General features: G+C 37.9%; 1 long non-coding RNA gene and 1 pseudogene across 1 annotated transcript; one reads left to right on the forward strand and one right to left on the reverse strand.

Annotated features, from left to right (window-relative positions):
* Positions 1-8,147: 8,147 nt before the first annotated feature.
* LOC108698353 lies at positions 8,148-12,252 on the reverse strand. Its single transcript, XR_005963342.1, has 4 exons — positions 11,943-12,252; positions 11,066-11,125; positions 8,538-8,646; positions 8,148-8,412 (listed from the first exon to the last, which is right to left on the reverse strand). It is a non-coding gene; the product is annotated as an uncharacterized LOC108698353 (long non-coding RNA).
* Positions 12,253-13,139: 887 nt separating this feature from the next.
* On the forward strand, positions 13,140-16,434 carry LOC121397291 (annotated as a pseudogene).
* Positions 16,435-23,390: the final 6,956 nt, after the last annotated feature.

A 23,390-nucleotide genomic window follows, 5' to 3' on the forward strand; every position in this document is an offset into this window, starting at 1 on the left:
TATGCGGCAATATGTGGCGGGGCTGCTTACACAGGTAAATGATGAGCAGGGGCAGTATGATGAATTTTTGTCTGTTGCTGCACCAGGACACATATTTGAGGCCAATATGATGGATTTTTGGCTTCTGCTGGCCACTTGTACATTATTTGGGGGCAATTTTGGGGATAGTTTGGCTGCTACTGGCACAGTACAGATCAGGCAATATGACGATTGGCTGCTGTTGGCACAGGTACATGGGGCAATTGGTTGGCTGCTGGCACAGTACACAGATTTGGGCAATATGATGAAGAAGGTTTTTTGGCTGCTGCTGACAAAAGGTACCAGATTGGGGTACAATATGATGGATGTTTTGGCTTATGCTGGCACAGGTACAGATTAGGGACTTGGGGAGCACAGGTACAAATGGGAAAGCAATATGATTAGTGGTTGGCACAGGTACATGAGCACACAATGGCTGCGGCACAGGGGGCATATGAATGGTAAGGTGGAAATTGGTAATGGCAGGACCGGTGGACAACTGATTGGAAGTCCCTTGCTCTGGGTGCCAAATAACCTTGGCCCGGCCCTGCAATCAACAGTTTTTTCTTGCAGTGAGGGCAAACTGTAACAGAAACTGAACTGGTATATGTTGGCATTGGACAATACACAGTGTATGGCAAAAATAGCATTGAACCTTTAGAGCTGCCCCCTAAGGCTACAGGTAGGGTTTATGTTAAAACTGACCAAAACTTTACATGGTGTTTATTGCTCTAGTGAGCTATGAAAGAAACATCTAGACAGATTGCCATATGTTCCTGGACATAAGATCTATAACAACTTGTGCCCATTTTTAATGCTTAAACCCCTTGAGGAGTGATATAATAAAAGCTATAATGTATACACCGGGTCTAGTAATGTAGAGCAACCCAATCAAATATTGTTTCAGATAGGTGACCAGTAAATGCTACCTTCTTTAACTGGTTCGGTATGGATAACTAGATTACTGGTGCGCATTTTTGCACTTTTCCCACTAGTATAACTTGTCCAGTAGCAAAGCAGATGTACCCTTTAGTCTCTAGAATAAATTGCCCTGTGCATGTTGATTACTACTTTTTAGAATATTCTTGGGGCTTCTTTGGAGAAACCACGGAGCCTCCACTTTGCACCTCAATCCCCACGCTTATAGCAGTTAGTAAGTCTGTCCCCGCTGATTCTCTTCTCTTTAGAGAGCAAGCTGACTCGAGTGCCAGAATGAAGACCACGCACCTGAAGGATGGTGGACTGGGTGCCAGGTGTCCATCGAAGTCCATGGAGGTGACCTAGGAAGAGACACAAAACAGCTTTTACCTATAGTACATATTATTAAAAGTCAACCAGTAAATTGAATCGCTGAAATGCTATTTATTCTAATTTATTCCATCATATTTTCCAAGTCCGTATTTAATGCAGTTAAAGTGTCCAATTTGGAAGCGCACACCCAGTGGACCAAAAAAAATCTTGGTTTGTGCATGATTAGTTAATTGTTCAGCCCTTCTTTGGGCTAAGCAAAAGCCCCACCTGGTCTATTGTGTTCCATGATGCCTGTGCATACAGATACGTATTCCCCAAACATCTATACAAAAGATGCTTTTTAGATACAGGATATCAACATTTCCAAAGTGCAGATTAATTAAAACAACATACAAAAACTATGCCCTCGCAGGCCTTTCCAGTTGTTTGTGCAATTAAATTAGGCCCCTCTCATCATAGGCAATACATCATAAGAAATTCTATCATAGACTTACCGCCACTCCAGTTTACATAGGCAGCCAGGGGTGGTGACAGCATTAGGTCTTTCTTCCGTACACTGAGCTGACCTGTGTTCCCATACCCAGACAGAGTGCAAATCCTGCCACACAAAACCACCACCCAATATAGTAACGGGATAGTTAAAAGTTCTGCTCTCGTCACTTGATAATAAGTGAGTTAAGGCAGAGAATAAGAAAAATAACTCGTTTGGGAGTTAAATAAGAAATATGAAGAAACAGTGGGAGCATATTAAGGGATAGGGTTATGGGTTGGTCCATCTGAAGAGATGAGAGTGAATTGATTTAAAGAAGAAAGAGTATTAACTAATATATGGGAAGCAGGGTTGGACTTGAGGCTGTACCTGGCAATACTGCAGAATATGATTGAACACGTGAGTGGTTGTGCCCACAAGGCCGACTCCGATGTTGTCCAGGATTTCATGCGCTTGACTTCTGGCCGCACAATTGTCCGAGAGGTGCTCGGGGCGAATGTCAGGATGAACGATGCAAAGGTATTTGTGACAATCTTCATACTGAGACTAAACGGCAACTGCAAACATTGTAAGTAATGACAGTTAATGTTAAATAGATGGTCAATGAATAACTGAATAATAATAATGTCTGGCAAAGGCAAAATTGTTTCACTATGCCAACATTTATTCAACACTTGCAAACGAAAATTGTTGAACGAATTTTCGGTTAGTAACCAAATATAAATTTCCCCCTTACAGCCATAATTAACCATACGATAATATAATTACTAGAATATTAGATATATATAAATTTAATTTAGGACAGGCAGGATTTATGTTAGGCAAGAAAAATGCAAAGAATAAACAAAAAAGCCAATAGGCTCCATAGAGGACTTTACCTTTTAAGCTTGCGCTGTGGAGCTGTCTGCATACCTGCTTGAAGTTTCTTGGTATCTGGTGATGAAACAAACCAACATTCCCATTAAGTGTCATAAGCCCAGAACCTGGTTCCCCCAAGTCTGCTAAAAGCCTAAGTCTGAGTATCAACTCATCTCCCATTCTTTCCAAGTTCTACAGATATTACTTTTGTTGCTTATACTTACCAAGGACTACATTTTACAAAATATTCCTATTTTTCTGTAGGCTAGCCTCTGTGTTTCCCTTATATTGAGATTGTATCTATATATAACATTGCTAGTCCATTGCTAAGTTTCTATATCAGTCCTTCTGCCTAATTAATGTAAGGGCTCAGGAATCCTACATGATATATAATGCATTTGGGTTTCAGATATCTGACTCCTGTTGATGAAATAAGTTGTGTGAGTGCTTAGGTATGTAGAGTGTAGAAATGAGTGCATGAGCCCAGATGTGGGTAGTAAAGGGCCACTTACCCTGTAGGGTGATGAAGCATGTCTCAGTTGTTGACAATAGCAAAGCTTAGTGAGAATAATGGAGAGAAGCTGCTGCTGTTGATCTCAGCTTGGGAGATTTGTGGACTGTCCTCCTGCTCTACCTGTGGAGCTATTTATGAGAAGTCCCAGGCAGGTTGCATCATGACATCACTATGGTGAGTGAAATAAAAATGGGTGGGCTCAGTGTGGAGGCTGTACCACCCAGGAAATTGTAAATTTGCTGTTGGGAATTTTTTAGGAAGTAAAATGCAATTTTGTGTTATCGGGGAGCGCTGGCTAAAACTGAAATTGCCAGACAGGGCTATTATAAGTCCTGTTGCCTGTACTTGTAGGTGTGTCAGTACACATGGCCAGAAAGGGAAACAGGGGCATTTAATGTGTCATATTTCACCACTGTAAAGGGAACATATGCCATATTCCCAAGGCAGTCTAGTTGCTGTTATTGCTATACATGTTCAGTATTCTGCACAGAAAAATGTCGAACCTTTTGTGCGTGGAGCTGCCATACTGTACAATTAAATATTAATTGCATAATGGAACTTACTGGCAAAAATAGATCATGTGAAAACCAATTAAAAATTGCTTGGCTTTACTAATAAGGAAATGTCCAAATGAAGAATGAAAGTGACCCTTGTTTTTACTCTAGTGAGAAAAAATCTGATATTTACTTGTTGTTTACATTCATATTGATCAGAAAAAAAACAAATCTCGTGTTTGTTTTATATATATATATATAATGATATATTATATATATTATATATATATATATATATTATATGTGTATATATATATTATATATTTATATATATATAAATTATATATATAATATATATACTATATACTATATATCGATATTATGTGCTGTGTGTGCTGCATTTTTAAAGTAGCCCCAAGCATCATGCAATCTTACCAATACCCCACATGACTTACACAGCCAATTGCCGGGAAGTGGCAGTAAAACAGCGTATCCTTGGCCCGGCTGCATCGTTACCCTTAATAATACCCCCCCCGTATCTCATTGGCTCAACAAAAGACAGGAATGTGCCTATAGAGACATGGCTGCAGATTGATGAAGCTTCCAACATCTTCAGGAGAACAAAAAAAACCTTAAGGTGTGGACCCAAAACGATAGCAACAGGGTTTTGCGGAGATTTACTGTAAAACGACAAATGGCGTGCAGCGCAGCAGCAGGCAGCTCAGTGGGGCAGCTCACCCAGGGTGCAAGGTTAAATGGCAGACACAAAAATTCCTGCTTAATAAAAAGCCTTTTCAAAACTAAACATGGAAATCCAATTTTCTATTTTTTATTAAAGCATTCAAAGCTGTTCTGTAAAGCTCATTAAAAAATCTCAGCTGTCAATTCAAATATTTGTCTGCCCCTCCTATATGCCTAGCCATAGAGAACAGGCGCAAGACATTACTTTCACTTTCCATTCAGCACTTCCTAATGTCATGCTCTCCACACATTCCCTCAGTTCTTCTTTACATTTTATTGTGTAGCCAGGCATGGGATGGACATCAGGTCCCTATTCTTTGGTGCAAAAACAAGGCATTCTGAGATGACAAGGCTTCGCCTTAATAACAATGTCCACAAATGGCTCCTTGCCTGCTGTGCCTATAATTTTGAAATCCCAGACTGAAGGAGCAAGATTCAAATAATTATATAGTGAATTAAGTCATTTTTGCTTAACTAATGTGATAAAATAGGATTCTTGGAATATTTTTTTGGGTGACGGGTCCCCTTTAATTAGTTAGAAAGAACTGATCCACAATGTAACAAAATGTGTGAGCATAGGTATGTTCGCAAGGTTGATACAAAATACCAATTTAAATAGAAAACATTAGGATTGGAGCCGTGCCCCCAGCTAGCCCACGACATCAGGGCCCCGCCCTCTTGCAAAACCAATTCAACCCTTGCTTCAGCTTGGCACCAAAGGCTTAAATAAAATGTAACTTTTAATAATGGCCAGTTAAAAATAGATGAACTCGTAACGCTGGTGAACCACGTGGGACAACCCCCCACAAATGTAGGCACACAGTGCTGGAACCGATGTTGCCAATATAAAACAATTAATTTAAAACACCGCAAAGGTGGGACAGATGGTTAGGAGCCTCATTCAGATCCAAGATAACGGCCTAAATTAGCACATAACTTGATAATCAAGTGAGTAGCTGCTTCACAATGGACTTGCCCCCCTCCCTTTCCATGTTCCACACAGAACGCCTGCCTGTCTACGTTGGGAGAATTAGGAGCTTATCTCACCATTCCATCCACCTATGCCGCCTTGCCCTACGCGTTTCGCCAGTGTAAACGGCTTCCAGAGGGGCGGGGGCCTGATTGCTTTATCTAGCTGGGGGCACGGCTCGCAATCCTAATTTTTCTATTTAATATTGCAAGGTTAATTACCAGATTTAGAAAGTGGACAAGAGAAAATGTAATATATGCCACAATGATTGGAGAAAACCTTTTAATTGTACTAAAAAAGCAAACATGAAAAATATTCTTCCTTACCCTATGGCCCAGAACAAATGGGTTTTAACACTGAAATGGATTTCAGCCTGTGATCTATAGGGAACTTTTAAAATAGTTTCCTTTGTACCAGCCCGCAAGAAAGTACAACAGATTATTGGTTGTGTGCAATTTATTTAAAAACTAGCAAAAGATGACAATGATATATCATTCTACAGATCATCCTTTTTCATTTGTTTTTAATATTTAGCTAAATAAGAAGAGCAATATGATTACATGAAAAAAAGATAGTAATTAAATATGTTTATTAGTTTATAATATTCTGTTATTACTATTACTATGTTTGATTACTATTTTATTACAGGTTATGGGATCCCTTATCTGGAACCCTGTTATCCAGAAAGCTTCAAACTGCAGGGAAGGCCATCTCCCATAGACTCCATTTTAAGCAAATAATGCTGATTTTTAAAATAATAGCTTTTTTCTCTGTAATAATAATACAACACCTTGTACTTGGTCCCAACTAAGATATAATTAATCCTTATTGGAGGCAGATTAATCCTATTGGGTTTAATTAATGTTTAAATAATTTAAGTAGACTTAAGGTGTAAACATCCAAATTACAGAAAGATCCCTTTCCCAGGTCCTGAGCATTCTTGATAATAGATCCCATATAGTAGATCCCATATAGTACTCGATTTTAGTAAATACTCTTCCCCCAAGTGTTTGTTCCTCCTAATACCAAGGCATACTTTATGGGATTAAGTTTGGCCCACCCCTTGGCTAGCTCCCTTTACTCCCGGATTTATTAAGTTATGTCCTTAATAGTCACCCTGCAATACTCCCAGCATTATCCATGTCAGTAAGGAAGCATTTGTTACCATAATTATAAATAATGACTTCACAGTATCACAGAGAGTGTCCCTCTGTAGCTGCATCACAGGATATCAGTAAATCAGAACAGGAAGCAAGGCCAAATTCATAATCAGCCATCTTGGGTTTTCTCAAGTTAAAAGGCCTAAACCAGCTTCTCCTCATGCAAGTCTAGTACTTCCTGCCTGCCAATCACAGGTCCTTTATAAGGCTCTTCCCAGAAGTCCCACATTATTATCTTTTTGTGTCTCAAACCTCATTGTGAGCAACTTCTCCACCCCAGACTCTTCTTCCAACTTCTGCAATTTGTGATTTCCTCTTTAGACAAATCTTGGCTCTTTTTGCTGATAATTTATTAAGACATTCCCTCTTCCAGTGTCACAGGGTGGGCAGTTTCCAGTACTAAGGACACAATACTATGGGTAGAAATTGCATTTATTCACCCATATTGATCATGTCACTCTTAAGAAGCCTCCACTCTGTCAAGTCTTTTGTGATACTGTGGGTTGATTCATATATGTCATACATGAATATGCTGCCTGTCCCTGGAATATGTTCAGCTCCATTTTATTAGATTATTTTATGGCCAAGATATTGTCTAACCCATGATTTATGCATCAGCAGAATTGTGCATCCATTGAAACCATTTTTCTTTTCTAGGATGTTATATCCCTTTACAACAACTGCCTGACACTGAGCACTGCTACCAAACCTGATGTCCTCTAGTATTCTTAAACCTTTTCTATCTATAAATTAAAATGATACTGCTACAATACCTTGGTTCTGTACCCAACCTTAAAGAAATTCTTCTTTTCCCCTGTTGTGGAGCCCCAACCTTTTAGTAGATAAAATACCCAACATAAGAACCTGCCTTTGCTGTATGGTGAAGTGAGTACCATGCTGATCAAGAAGTAAACTGAATATACGCCTCCACAGGACTGTTTGTAACATTAACAGTGATATTTCAGCCATTGAACCAAAGAAGCAGCACAAATGTGTTTGTATATTGAGGGATATTTATGTAATTCTGCCTTGGGCTGCCCATTTTAAATGTTATCTACATTAAATATGGAATCTTTTTGTTTTAGATCAGTTGTTCTTTATCTGTGGGGTTGGTCACATTTAGGGGAGCCTGGAGCAGTAATTGGGGACCCGTCTAAATTTTACATGGGGAAGATTTGGGGGCATTGTATCTCCTAGAGACACCTGAAAGTTTAGCTTGAAAGTCAATAAGGGTAAGATTTTGAGCAAAAAATTGTTGCTGCCCTAGATTTTCTTAGAACTATGGCTGATACAGTATATCTGTAACCTTGTTATGAGCTAAGGTGGGGCTCTTGAACGTAAAGAGATGTTCACCTTTTGATTAAGGAGTGATATTCGAATACAATTTGCAATTGGTTTTCATTTTTTATTATTTGTGTTTTTTGAGTTATTGAGCTTTTTATTCGGCTGCTACCCAGTTTGCAATTTCAGTAATCTGGTTGCTAGGGTCCAAATTACCCTAGCAACCATGCATTGATTTGAACAAGAGACTGGAATAGGAGAGTCCTCAATAGAAAGATGAGTTATTAAAAGCAATAATAACAATAAACGTGTAGCCTTACAGAGCATTTAATTTTTAGATGGGGTCAGTCTCCTCCATTTGAAAGCTGGAAAGAGTCAGAAAAAGAAGGCAATTAATTCAAAAACGATAAAAAAAAGGAAAAAATTTAGGACAATTGAAAAACTGCTTTGAATTAGCCATTCTATAACATACTTTAAGTTAATTTAAAGGAGACTCATCCCTTTGATCACCAGTGCTCTAGACTAGACAAGCTCAATATCAAAGAGAGAGAAAACCAATTCCTGCTGATACTGCTGATCCCTTTTCCATTCATTGTAATTGATTTTGATCATTGGTCCGTATGTTTCATGTTGACCTGAATGGGAAGCCAAAGGTTTAGTTTACTACACACCCTGCTAGAGACATGGAAGGAAGTCACATTGTTTTGCCACTAATTATCCTTCACACAATCATGCTGATTCACTGTAATTATCTACTTACTGGAATGTTTTCCAAACTACTACGTCTTGTTTTTTCTTCCCAAACTTTCTGTCTTGTCACCTTGTTGCCCTTTTGAGCATGGGCAGCATTTGCATGTATGACATTAATCCTAAAAAAAGTTATAATTAGTGGTCTGTGACTGAAATCAACTCGTTAGTATATATAAGTTGACTAAAATAGTGATTATATTTGGTTGCATCTGTTCTTCCTCCTGTGTGTAGCTACAACAAATATTTCTTGGCGCCAGCACTAAAGTAAAAAAGGCCGTGAAGTTCATACTCATTCTTGTGTTCTTCAGAATTTCACATAAGTATGAGCACAGTGACATCTACAAGCCAATTGTATAAACACCACACTTTCCACCCTTCCCCATCAGCTGAGACATTAAAAAAGCCCATAAATACACGGAAAGGTTGCTTTGACTTCCAAGTAAAATAATCCACTGATAAGAATAGGTATTCTAAAGAAACTGCTTACCTACACTACCATGATCTCATGATGACTAAAGAATGAAGTTATTAGGTATAGGGTAAGCTGCCAAAGGGATGAAATCATATCATTCAAGAGCATTTCCTTGTGTATGGCAAACACTGCAAGGTGCCGCTATGCCAGACAGATTTTTAAAGCTAGAAACACTCATATAAACTATATCTATCAATATCTATATTCTATACTAATTAGTTTCACTATAGCCTTGGATATTATGCTTATCCAAGAAATTATCAAAGCCCCTATTAAAGGTATGAACAGAATCAGCCATCACAACATCATCTGGCAGTGCATTCCACAACCTCTCTGTCCTCACTGTAAAAAAAAAACACCAACTCTGCTTCAAATGAAAGTTCTGTTCCTCTAGTCTAAAGGGTGGTCTCTGGTGCATTGATCCTTTTTATGGGAAGAAAGATCCCCTGCTATTTGTCTATAATGCCCTATAATGACCTCTCATGTACTTGTAAAGAGTAATCATGTCCCCTCATAAGTGCCTTTTTTCCTGCGAAAACATCCCCAACCTTGACAGTCTACCCTCATAATTTTTTTGAGTTTTCCATCCCTCTAACCAGTTTAGTTGCACTTAGTCTCTGCACTCTCTCCAGCTCATTTATATCCTTCTTAAGGACTGGAGTCCAAAACTGCACTGCATACTCCAGATGAGGCCTCACCAGGGACATACAATTATGTTTTCATCCCTTGAGTTAATGTCCTTTTTTATGCAAGACAGCACTGTATTTGCTTTAGTAGCCACAGAATGACACTGCCTGGAATCAGACAACTTAAGGATACCCCAAGATGAGTATAATAACTCACATTTATATTATTTCTGCCAAAGTGCATTACCTTGCATTTATCAACATTGAACCTCATTTTCTAGTTTTCGGACCAGTTTTCCAATTTTGTCAAATCACTCTGCAATTTGGCAATGTCCTGCTTGTAACTTATAGTTCTGCACAATTTAGTATCATCAGCAAAAATAGAAACAGTACTATCAGTGCCCATCTCCAGGTCATTAATAAACAAGTTAAAAAGCAAAGGACCAAGGGCAGAGCCCTTCTGAACATCACTAACAACACTGGTCCCATTACCAATACCGCCACTCTTTGTAATCTATCCTTCAGCCAGTTCTCTATCCAAGTACAAATACTATTTTCCAGGCCAATATTCCTAGTAACCTTCTATGTCTGTGTGTGTAGATTACATCCACTGGCATCCCAGAGGCGAGGTTCAAGCCCATCTCATCAGCGCAGGATTTGCAGGATTTGCAAATGAAACTTCCCTAGGCCGGCCGCCTCCTACTACTCCTACCCCCGACGTCTGTGCGTTAAAGGAGAAGGAAACCCTTTTGGCACAAACCCCTCCCCCCGTAGGCCCCCTCCCTCCTCCCCCCCGGGCAAATGCCCCTAACTTGTTAGTCACCCCTCCATGCAGGTTCTCTCTTGCCGAGTTCATGGGAGTCATCTTCTTACAATAAGAATAATAATAAGAAGAAGAATAAGTAGAAACCAGTGCAGGACAGACGGTCCTTATTTCTGAGCATTTTGTTACAGCAGAAATACTAGTACTGGATTATTAAGGCAACCAGCTGGAAACAGACCGAATGAGAGCTCAATCAGTCTTGCAAGAAACATGCAAAACTGGAGAATATGTTTGGCTATTCTGGTGTTGCATCAGTGTTTAAAAATTACAGTTAATTTTGCAAAATATTTTTTTTTGGAAATGGATGCATAATAATATTCTATATAATACATACAGGAAATATAACAAATTACAAGTGACATATTAAAGAATCTCACCAAACTGGAATATACAATTTTCTATTTAGGTTTACCCAATGGCACATACTACTAAAAAGTATATTATGAAAATTGACATGATGCAGGGTTTTACATAAGAGCTGTTTTATGCAATATATTTTTATAGAGACATACATTGTTCAGGGGTATAGTTTCCTTTAATGCTAATTACTTCCATACAATACCGTAGGCTTAAATTATTCCTGAAATATCTGGAAAATATAAGGAGCATAGTTTTACCTGCTGCATATATATAACAGGTCCAGTCACCTCTATTTATTAGGTTCTTCACTGATTTTGCTGGTAAGGTATAAAAACAGTTGCTAAGTATTCTAATCAGCAACAAACAATCTTTATCAATTAAAATGATACAGCGACAACAGTAAAATAAATGATTTATCACTGCACTGTACACAATTTAATCACAATTTTGCTGACTCAAAATATAATACCACTGACTGTCCAACTTACCAGTTAAGAAGGACATGTAAAAGTTATTGTTGCAAACACACAGATATTTGTATATAGCCATTAAAAAAACAACAATACGTAAGTGTTAATGTATATTGATTATAGCTATAAAATTCTAAAAGGACACAAATATAAAAATATAAAGTTCATGATATTTTGCTGATGATATTGGTGGAGCATGGAGCATTGTGGTAATACATGATGATGATGACAATAAAAAGTCACCATCTTACAGTGTTCATGCTCCTGGTTTGTGATCACTGTGATCAAAAATGATGGCCACCATCTATATTGCACTGTTGTGCTTTTGCCAAAGAACTATGGGGGAGCAGATTCTGGGGGACCCATTCATGCAGTCTAGGATGGGACAGGGAGAGCTGTGAGGGGAGGACTATATTTCAATTTGCCCTTATGGATAATAGAATAATTAATCCATATCTATTTTACATAATAGAGCCCATATCTGTATATGTATCTGTACATATATATGAAATTAGATATTTATCCTAAACAATACACCAATTTCTAAATAACTGCCTTATGGCCAAACACCTTATTAAAGGAAGCTTATGAGAATACTTTCAGTGCTGCTAATTTTACTTCCCACATCATTTATTCCATGACACATGTATAAATGGGAATTTACCTTTCTGTAATCATAGAAACAGCCTCACCCAGCAGAGATACACTACAGATCTGCCCATAGAGGAAACACAAGTGACAGACATTACAGTATATTGCTAAATACTAAGAGAACTGCTGCTTCCATAGGAAATAGGTATCTCTAACAATTTTCAGCAGAAATTGTAAAAGCAGGTAATTCAGGTTTATAGATGTAGACTTAGAGCATGTAAATGTGTGATGTCATTAATACACTTTCCTATTCAGCAGCCCAGCTTGCCCTAGGCTATTCACCTATTCTATTCCATTCTATTCATGTGACGTCACTATTGTTTTTCTCCAGTGAGTTTCTGAGAATTTCCTGAAAACATAAGCTTTTGCCAGGAAAGGGCTAAGGTTTTACCATAAGGTGCATCTTTAAAGGGGCAGTTCACCTTCACATAGTTACTTTGACGTATATAGTAAAGTTTGCATTCATCTTTCTTTCAGAAGTTACCTGGTTATTAGGAATGGATCCAATTTACGCTAGCAACTACACACTGGTTATAATGAGAGATTGAAAGAAAAGTAGGAGAGGGTCTAAGTAGAAAGATAATTAATAAACAGTAAAAATACAATACATTTTTTTGGCTGCTGGGATCAGTGATCCCCATTTGAAAGCTGAAAAGGAGCGGAGGAGGAAGGCAAATACTTAAAAAATTATATGAATACCCCTTTAACTAACATAAACCTTAAGTCAGTAAAGTTTGATTTACTCTAACGTGATATAAAATATACTTAATAGAGTAAAATGTATTTTATAAATAGGTGATCAGTGCTTTAGCGCTTCATAAATAAGCTCCTTGGTTTACAATGAGCACTGCATCTCCTAAATTAGAACATATTCTATGTATTGTCGAGATATTGCAGAACATTTTAACAAACTAAAAGGCATTGTAATGTAAATACCAGATTTCAAATGAAGGCTGAAACATTTTTTTTTTAAAATAAGGTTTTAATAAAATGAACGACCTTGGTTCATAAGAGTAATGTTCTTTTTTTTAACAGAGAAGAAAGAATTTAGGACAAATTACTCCAAGTTTGTTTATGAGAGGGTGAGGCAGTCTGACAATAGTGAAAGTGGATTAGCATAATTATTCAACCAAGATCATTACATCACACACTGAAATGAATTGCTCTTCTCTCCAAACTTGCACAACCATTCAGGATTTCCAGTCAGTAAATAAACCAGTTTTTTTTTATCTGTAAATACCCTTCCTCTGACGTCCCCCACAAAGACAGCACTGCTCCATACGTTGCTTGGCATCAGGACATGAAGTGAGTATAAAGATATCTGAATTATTTAGTAAATAAGTCAAGAAACTTGTCCACTGTAGCATGGATCAGTAATGGGTTCTCTTTATCCTTCCAGGTATTGGGGATTCGAAGGAGGACCTGTGGCTTCTGTGTGGCTGGCATTTGATGATGTGGATGCAGAAAATGGAGTCCTGCAAGTTATTCCAGGTATTAACTTTTGTACTTATGTATAAATTAAAAGGGACAGTGAATTGTTAAAAATTGCAACATAATAAAATGACAGTATGTATATTGGACAAACAATTTATTAGCAGCTTAACCTTCATTTTACAGGAAGCCACAAACAAGGCATTTTGGAACATAGAGTGGCAGAAATCCCAGGAAACTTGCTGACTACAAACCAGGAAATACCCAGACACTTGGTGCAGGTGGAGGATTTGGTTGAGTGTCCCCTCAAAGCCGGACAGATGTCTGTAAGTGCAAAAGTATTTTAAAAATTACTGGTTCATTATAAATATAGAAACTATAGCATCTGCAATCTACCGTTTTCTGTTTAAAAATTTTCTGCAAGTCTCTGCACTGTGTTTTGAGGGATGGGCACATTTTTTCGCCTTGTTTCGCTGTGGAAATGACACCCATAGACTTTAATGGGCGTCGGCGAAAATTCGCCCGAGGCGAATTTTTGGTGAAACAAAATGGGTCAGATTCGCCCATCTCTAGTTTTGAGCAAGAGTTCAAGCACTTTCTTTCTGGTAATGGGTCAATGAGACCCAAATGCTCCATGCAGTATGCAAAGTGCAAATAAAATGGCAGAATGTGGTCTTTTTTGCACTTTACGTGCAGTAAGGCTCGTTGTATATATCCCCGTCTGTGTATGATGCCATCTATGTATAATTTTTATATAAGAATAAATGTAATTTTTTTATCTATCTAGTAATAAATGACGGGATGGGAACAATTTTGTCACTCTGCAAAAAAATCAAGAGATCCTGGCATATAACAAAAGTTATACATTTGAATCTTTATGATTTTAGGTCCATGATGGATTGACAGTTCTCTGCCAGTGAAGCCAACATGTCAGAGAAAAGAAGATGTGGGTTTGTCATCCGCTATGTGCCCACAACTGCATATCCTGTCAAGGTGAGAAACCAAGAGCAGATGGATGGACAGACAGAATAAATATATTTATACAGTATATATCGATAGACAGATGTCTAGCGGGAAATATTATTGATGAGGTGATAGTTATACTACATATATTACCCAGCAACAGTCAGTAATTAATTACATTATTATATGGGTATTTTGTGTAGGCTTGGACATAATCATCAATGCACTAAAACATGTTGTTGTTGTCAAAGTTTTTAGAAGCTACTGACTATATAAACAAATAACATGAACAAATTTGGGTATTGATGAACATTTTCTTTTTTTTTGTAACTTATGTTTTATTTGCAATTTTTCAGTAAATAAAGCACTTTGTGGTACATAAAAAAGTAAAAGTAATGCATATGTCACAGGTTAGTGCAAAACAACATGAAAAGAAAAAGAAAATAAAAAGGGCTCCAATAGGAGCAAGAGACATTGTAGTGCAACAGGCATTTGCATTGGTTGTAAGGAAGTCAGGCATAATCTCGGGTTATGATAAACTACATACATATTGGGGGACAAAATGAGCAATGAGGGGGTGGGCTCAGGCATGGAGATAGAGCCAGTGATATGACCAAAGGGACATGGGCATCGTGGCGTAATATGGGGAGGACTGCACAAGGGTCTCAATGATTGCTACGAGGCCAAACCTCTAAGTTCCCACAATGACCAGACCTTGAGATAATAATCCATCCTGTTTTGCATGTAGGCAATGTTTGACTCAAATATTCTGTTGCTGTTAACTCTCCGGATGATTTCAGGCTTAGTTGGCGGTGTTGGGTCCTTCCATCTGGAGGCAATTGCTAGGCGTGTAGCCGTTAAGATCTGATTCACTAGAGCCTGACCACATCTACGTAATTTGGGGATGGGTTTACCAAGTAGGAGAACAATCGGATCCATTGGGACAGGACGGGCTATTATCCGGCTAATGAGATCTGCTACCTCTTTCCAGAGTTGTTGTATGGAGGGACAGTCCCAAAAAATATGTGGGAGTGTGCCTTGGGCCCCACAATTTCTCCAGCAAGTGGGAGGGTGATTTGGAAACAGTTTGTGCAGGCGGTCCGGGGTGTAGTACCAGAAGGTTAGAATTTTAAAGATTTGTCCTTTTGACGGACACAGGAGACCATTCGCCTACCATTATATTGATGAACATTTTATGACCACTCTTAAAGGCCCTTTTATAATAAACATGGTCTTTTTCAGATTAAATTATAAGAAAAAGTAAGTGAAGTCCTCTGGGCACTTTTAATTTCCTCTGGTTTCCCAGATATTTATATAAAGTATAAATGTTGTATAAAGCCTGGTATTGATAGTCTAAAACTTCGAATGTCTTAGCAACCATTAGAAAATGAAAGTGAAATGTAAAAAGATTTCATGTGGTCTATATAAAATACAGGAAAATAGAAGCATACAGTATGTATATAGACATCAGGTCCAGTAGTTGCTAGGAGGCACATTTACAATGTATGGGTGCAAATCAGATCTTCTTTTCCAAAGTTTGGTGTTTGCAGGACCTAAAAAGATTTTGCTGAAGGGCCAGTCATTTCTAGTTAATCACCTGCATGGAGGTTTGTGGTTTACTTCTCAAAAAGACAGAAGAAGCATAACCACCATTAACTACCATTGGTTATTCTTGAATTGCAGCACTGTATTTCTGCTTCTGAGACAGAATAGTTTATTAAAGCAGCTAAACACATGACATTTCATTTAATTTCACAGGATCCCGAACGTCCCAGAACATTCCCTGCAACTGTCCTTGTGGCTGGAACCGATGAGTTCAATCAGTTTGAAGATCACGCACCTAACTTTTTCATCAAGACTCATTAACTGATGAGAAACATCTCTGATCCTTTAGTTCTTAGTTCTTTCTTACAGTTCAGATGGATGATGATTCTAGAGAATGTTCAAGAATATACAGTATATTTAGGGGGTCATTTTCATCACATTTTTAAAGCTTTATTTTAAAAGCTGGAAACCCTGTCTGCCAAGTGTTTTTTGTTTTCTTAAATTATTATTGTTTTTTGCTGAATAGACTTAAATGTTCTCAATAAAAAAAAACATGCTGGTCTGAGCATTGGCTTCCTGGTGTCTGTTTATGAAAAGAAGTTTACATTTTATAGGTGTAAGGAATGGCTTGGTATATCATGGAAGATTACTGGTTCTATTCAGTATGAAACAGATAGAATACTTTTGAATCCTTTTGTTTGAAGGCCAGGACACAGAAGCATTAAGTTTGGGCTAACATATGAAAACTGGAAAGAAATCACGTACTGTTTCACTGACTATGAAGATATATACATGGCTACAAGAGTAATCTTGTTATAATTCCTGATATCTACAAAAATAATCAACTGTAACTCTCACCCTGACTACCTGGAGTACTTGAGCAGGATTGTCTTTAGTGTTGGTAGAGCCTGGGGCAAAAGAGGCTTTAAAAGCCTCATTATTAAATTAATTATGGCTGTGTCATCTTTAACCTTTCAATTGTTGCCTTTAGCTCCAAGTTTTCAATTGTCCATTGGGTGCTGGGAATTGTACTTCTTCAACCAAAACAATATATAATGTTACTGTAATTATTTCAGACTACTATACATGCCAAATACAAATTATCTTCCCAGTGGCTGTTATCTCCCAGTCTTACTATAGGCACCATCTCTCCCTACTATATCTGCTATTCCACAGTCACAGTCTCTTCCCAAACACTATTATCCCAATGTTACTATAAGCACCATCTCTCCCTACTATACCTGCTATCCCACAGCCACACTCCCTTCCAAGAGACTATTATCCCCACTGCTATTAGAGGCACCATCTCTCCTTATTATACCTGCTATCCCAAAGCCACAGTCCCTTCCCAGAGGCTATTATCCCCACTGCTACTATAGGCACCATCTATCCCTACTATACCTGCTATCCCACAGCCACAGTCTCTTCCCAGAGACTGTCAGAGAGGTTATTTTATGACAGTTTATTCAGCAAACTCAAAGCTCAACTACAAATCTCTGAATATAATTTCTTGCACGTTTTGTTTAATTTCCACACTCTAAGATCCTGGGCATGAAAGAACAAGCCAGTTAAAGTTCAGTTGTAAGATCAGAGGAGTAGGGTGAAAGAGGTGAGAATACTGGCAGATTAAAGTTATATATTCTATCATACCCACTCTCCACATGTCTTGCTTCTGAACAAGTGCTTAGTAATGAACAAAAGGTAAATAGCTCAGCCAAATTAGAAGATTCCAAGGTGAACACTCATTCTTGCTCTGACTTTAATAAGCACAGAGGCAGATTTACATAGGCGCTATCTGGGTGTAGCCCAGGGCATATAGTTGAAAGGGGACACAATGGTGGCAAAATAGGGTGGAACCAGGCTGTGCTGGGGTGGAGCTGACGTGGGGCAGCGGTGGAGCTGAGGCATCAGTGTAACACCTCTCAGATTGCTTCTAATGTTTAATCTCCATAACACCAAGGCAAAAGGCAGAGGGGTAAGGCTAATGGCACTGTCATTATATCATATCTGCGATGAGATACAAATGTACCTTCCCTGCTTTGTGCCTACAAACTACATGCAGAGTCATACTTACACACACTGTGATTTGATCTGTTTCTTCTCTTCAAGGTAAGGAAGGAGTACAACACAGCAGCAGATTGGTGGTTATCAGGTGTTGTCATCTACCAAATGGCCACCAACATTATTCCATGTTACAAAGGGCAACAACAAACCAATATATTTCAGTTCAGCTCAGAAATTGTGGATCTTCTGCAAGCGGTGGGTATAAGCAATTACAGTCATATGAAAAAGTTTGGGAACCCTTCTCAGCCTGCATAATAATTTACTCCAATTTCAACAAAAAAGATAACAGTGGTATGTCTTTCATTTCCCAGGAAACTTTTGAGTACTGGGGTGTTTTCTGAACAAAGATTTTTAGTGAAACAGTATTCAGTTGTATGAAATTAAATCAAATGTGAAAAACTGGCTGTGCAAAAATGTGGGTACCCTTGTAATTTTGCTAATTTGAATGCACGTAACTGCTCAAGACTGATTACTGGCAACACCAAATTGGTTGGATTATCTTGTTAAGCCTTGAACTTCATAGGCAGGTGTCTACAATCATGAGAAAATGTATTTAAGGTGGCCAATTGCATGTTGTGCTTCTGTTTGACTCTCCTCTGAATAGTGACAGCATGGGATGCTCAAAGCAACTCTCAAAAGATCTGAAAACAAAGATTGTTCACTATCATGGTTTAGGTTAAGGCTACAAAAAGCCATCTCAGAGGTTTAATCTGTCAGTTTCAACTGTGAGGGATGTAATCAGGAAATAGAAGGCCACAGGCACAGTTGCTATAAAACCCAGGTCTGGCAGGCCAAGAAAAATACAAGAGCGGCATATGCCGAGGAGTGTGAGAATTGTTACAGACAACCCAAACATCACCTCCAAAGACCTGCAAGAACCTCTTGCTGCAAATGGTGTATCTGTACATCGTTCTACAACTCAGCGCAGTTTGCACAAAGAACATCTGTATGGCAGGGTGATGCCACAGACAGAGTCACTTGTTGTATGCAAAAGCTCATTTAGACAAGCCACAGTCATTTTGGAACAAAGTGCTTTGGACTTATGAAGCAAACAATTAGTTATTTGGTCATAACTAAAAGCACTTTGCATGGCGGAAGAAAAACACCACATTCCAAGAAAAACACCTTCTTCTAACTGTCAAAGGAAGGTTCCATCATGCTGTGGGGCTGCGGGGCTAGTTCAGGGACTGGGGCCCTTGTTAAAGTCGAGTGTCAGATGAATTCAACCCAATATCAACAAATTCTTCAGGATAATGTTCAAGCATCAGTTATAAAGTGGAAGTTATGCAGGGGTTAAGAGGGGTTCCCGAACTTTTTCATATGACTGTATATTGTCGAATCAATTGAAAGTTCATCTTAATGTATCTTTTCAGAATATTGTTTTTTCTCAAATATATGTATTTCTCAATTCCATAATCTCAGCCTAAGAGAAGAATCAAATTGATCAAGTTGAGGAGTGCACTGATCTATACAATGGGAAGACAAAACAACTGCTCACCAAGCGAATGGCTCAGTATAGGAGAGCGAACTCTACAGGGCAGGACTCTTTCAACACCTAAAAGACAAGGGACACTCCTTTGAAGATAGCAATGTCCAAATCTTGGATAAAGAAGACGGCTGGTTTGAAAGAGGCGTGAAAGAGGCGTTTCATGTCAAGGTGGAGAAACCATCCATGAACAGAGGTGGGGGCCTTCGACACCACCTGTCTGCTACATACAATGCTGTTCTAACATCTGTTCCCCGGCGGATTCAGAACACTTCACACATCCATTAATGCAACTCTCACAAGTAACACCTATTTCTAGGAGTTGCATGACACATTGGTAATCCTATCACAGTAACTACACAGAATCAATCTGTGAATTTCAGATGTCACCTCTCTGAAGAGTTACAATGTGCCGCTGTGATTGGATTAGTGGAAGAGTTTATATGCCGAGAACTTCCCACACCAGTCAGTTGAACTGAAGAAGCTGCTCAGATGAGTAATGAAACATCTTCAATAATTACTCAGCAAGTCCGGTTGTTTTTTGCATAACTTTTTTTTTAAAAATACTTATATTAGATAAGTTGATAAGGAAAAAAAGAGTAGTATATGTTATTATGTAAAGGGGAAATGTGAGAGCACAAAAACCTCATAAATGCAGTCATGTTCCTTTCTACAACCTGGAACTCATGTACAATCCTTCATCTCTGCGACACTACAAAACATGTAAATAAGCGGGCTTTACCAGGCTGGAAGAAGCAGTAACATGCAAGGAGAGTGAGGATATGTTTGCTGAGCAAAGCCGCAGTGGGTTGAAAACAATGTATTATACGATAATTAGCAACTGTATAGGTATTTGTTAAAGAAAAATGCTGATGATAGAAAAAAGGCATGCAACTTGATTAACTTTGTGTATCTCTTTATACACTATTGCCCTAATACAGCTCCACAGAATTTACACTTCCTGGATAAGAAGCAGCATATGAAAACAAGGCATGGCTCAACAATCATGATTAAGCAACCCTCATTAGTACTGTAAAGCCAATTCGTACAGCTGGTGCTACTGTTACAAAAAGTATATAAGCAGTACATGTATCCTAATATTTTGGCGTTTTAAAAAAAAGTAATTGATGTCAATTCCACAAGTTCTTATAATAACACTCTGATCAACGTTGCATTCATTTATTTAAAGGTTTACATTTATGAATCAGACACTATGAAGAAGAAACCTGAGGTTTTGGTTAGGGCTTCCATTAACAATTTGGAGGCTAATAAATGGTTTAAACATGCTTTTTCTAATATATTTTAAAGGCACTGTAACTACAACAGTAGGATGGATGGCTGCTTGCCTCACACATAATATGTCAGAGACTGAGTTGATCATATTCCCTTCTAAATACAACTGTTCTACCTTACAGTAAGCAATGTCTCCCTACACCAGGTCTCCCCAGCAAGGTGTGTAGGAGTCACACTGACTGGCATTAGACCTTTCCCTCATCCACACACATTCCATGACTAAACCATCCTTCTCAGGAGCATTACTAAAATATATTATATAAATATATATATAAATATATCCGTAGCACTATATACATAAATACAGAACAATACAATCCAAACTTATTCTTGTGTAATATGTGTATTTTCAACTGCATATTCCATTTTAGTAAACTGGGGATTTGCTCATAATTTAGCATGTCATTTACTAATATGGGTTTCTTTGCAAAGCATAAAAAAAGTTCCAGCCTGGCATGTTTTCCCTCACAATTCACAGATCTGCCAAGAACTCCACTTATAACACTGCCATCTACAAACCACAGCAGAATTTTGAACACAGAAAGGTGACCCACACCTTTAAGATATTGTACTAGTGAATGCCTGAGCTTTTAGATTACATTGGATACTTTCTGTAGTAGGATGTGAGTCAAAGCTTAGATTTACTAGTGGGGTGAGAGAGTGAGTTTATTATGATAGTATTATGCAGGCATATTTTAGTTTAAATAAGAGATGCCCAGTGTAGCAGCCCCAAACTAATATTTTCTTTTTTTATTGAATTCAGGAGACCTTTTTGTAAATCTATAACTTTGTTAAGAGCAAAATGTTAACCTTTTCTGCCTTGACAAAGCTCTTTAGCGAAATGTATGTTGGCGTTCCCTGGAGATTCTAATTGTTCTCTTGATTCAACTCGATTTTTTCTTTAAATTTAGCTTATAGATCAACAGTGTGTTATTTTGTAAACTCACACTGGTTAGAACTTCAAACAGTCTGGTTCTGAGTATAACGGAAGTGGGGCGAAGGGCTGTTGGGTCAAATCCTCTCCTTTTCTTTACAACTTCTTCATTCTTCCTTCCATTCTAAGGGGCCGTGGGTTTGTGGCTTTTTAGGGTTACTTAGCCTTTTCTAAACATCTAGGGCAAGTTAAATACCAAAGCCTCAGCCCCGGTTACCCTGTCCTGCCTTATATTTGTGGTGTCCCAGGATCTAAAAAAAATCAGGCAGCTAGTTTACGGAACAACTCAATTTCTATTAACTGTCTTATGGATTGTAGCTACAGTTTTTTTTTAACCCACTCTCAATTATGGTCATTTTTTATACTACCTTTTAATCAGCCAATTAATTATCTAGATCATACACATTCATTTATTGCACCACACTTTATTTGATAAACAATTGTGATTTCTGAAATATTAATTGAAATATCCTAATTTTTTCTTTTTATTTAAAATTGTTTAATGAATTATACATAATTAGCTAAATCATGGATGAATTTGTGAAGTATTACTAATTTTTAGATGAACTTAGCTTCATAGAAATTTATTTATCCTTATCAATTTTTTCACTTTAAGTTATTTAGGATAACTTAGTAGAATAATAACTGCACCAGCACTTTATTTAAATTGCACAGCACTTTATTTATTCATTTTATATAGGTATGGTTGAACATAATAGTTAATAGTACTTCTTTTAAACCTAGTAATTATATAACAGTAACTATTGGTGGGGTTTCTTTTTCTATCTAAATTTCTTGCAATCAAAATGTTAAACTGTGAAGGTGGGAGAGGGTATTTAGCTGTTGTAAAACACCACCTGGCTGTTGCTATAGATATGGCTCAAGCTGGACAGGCGCACGGTCAGCAAAAGGCAGATATATATATATATATATATATATATATATATATATATATATATATATATATATATATATATATATATATATATATATAGTATCTACCTCATACATACTCACAGAAACCAACCCGACATTTGTTTGTATCATACCTGCAATAGGCTGATCAAAGAGATTTGCTGATTGGTTGTGATAAATAATGTTACTGTTATGTACCAGTAAAGGAGGCATATTGTGTAATAACAAGAATCTGCCAGTGCATAACACTCCTGTAAATATAGAAGGATTGTGCTTAAAAAATATGTGTTTGGGGCTCATTTATTGAAAAATTCCCCCAAAACCCAAATAGCCCTCCCCATCTGTTCCAATTCCTGCCCGCTGAATTCTCTGGCTGCGCAGGGGAGCCGGCAGCACACAGCACTGTAGGATAGGAACCAATCAGCAGCTAGGCTGACCTGATAGAGAACTGAAGTCTTTCTTTGTTTGTGTGACTGCAGGGCTGTGATTGGCTACTCCCTTCCTACTGTGTTTCTGGCAGGGACCTTTAGGACACGCCCACCCCTCATTTGAAACACAAATGAATAAAGTGGACGTTTTTGAAGAAAATATTAATGTTTAGCCCCAAGTAAAAACATCACTATGTATTATCCATTATTGCCTACATACTGTAACTTGTTTTTATTTTACATATCCTATATATCTCCTTTAATGTTTATAAACATTCTAAAACCTTATCTGAACTGTAAATAAGCTCCCAATCCCATCATAGAGCCATCAGACATTAGCTGAGTTGTCAATATCTTTCATTAGAATCTGTGTAAGGATCAAGTGAGATGGCTCACAAAATA

The sequence above is a fragment of the Xenopus laevis genome, chromosome 8L, assembly GCF_017654675.1.
Source record: "Xenopus laevis strain J_2021 chromosome 8L, Xenopus_laevis_v10.1, whole genome shotgun sequence".
Classification (NCBI taxonomy): domain Eukaryota; kingdom Metazoa; phylum Chordata; class Amphibia; order Anura; family Pipidae; genus Xenopus; species Xenopus laevis.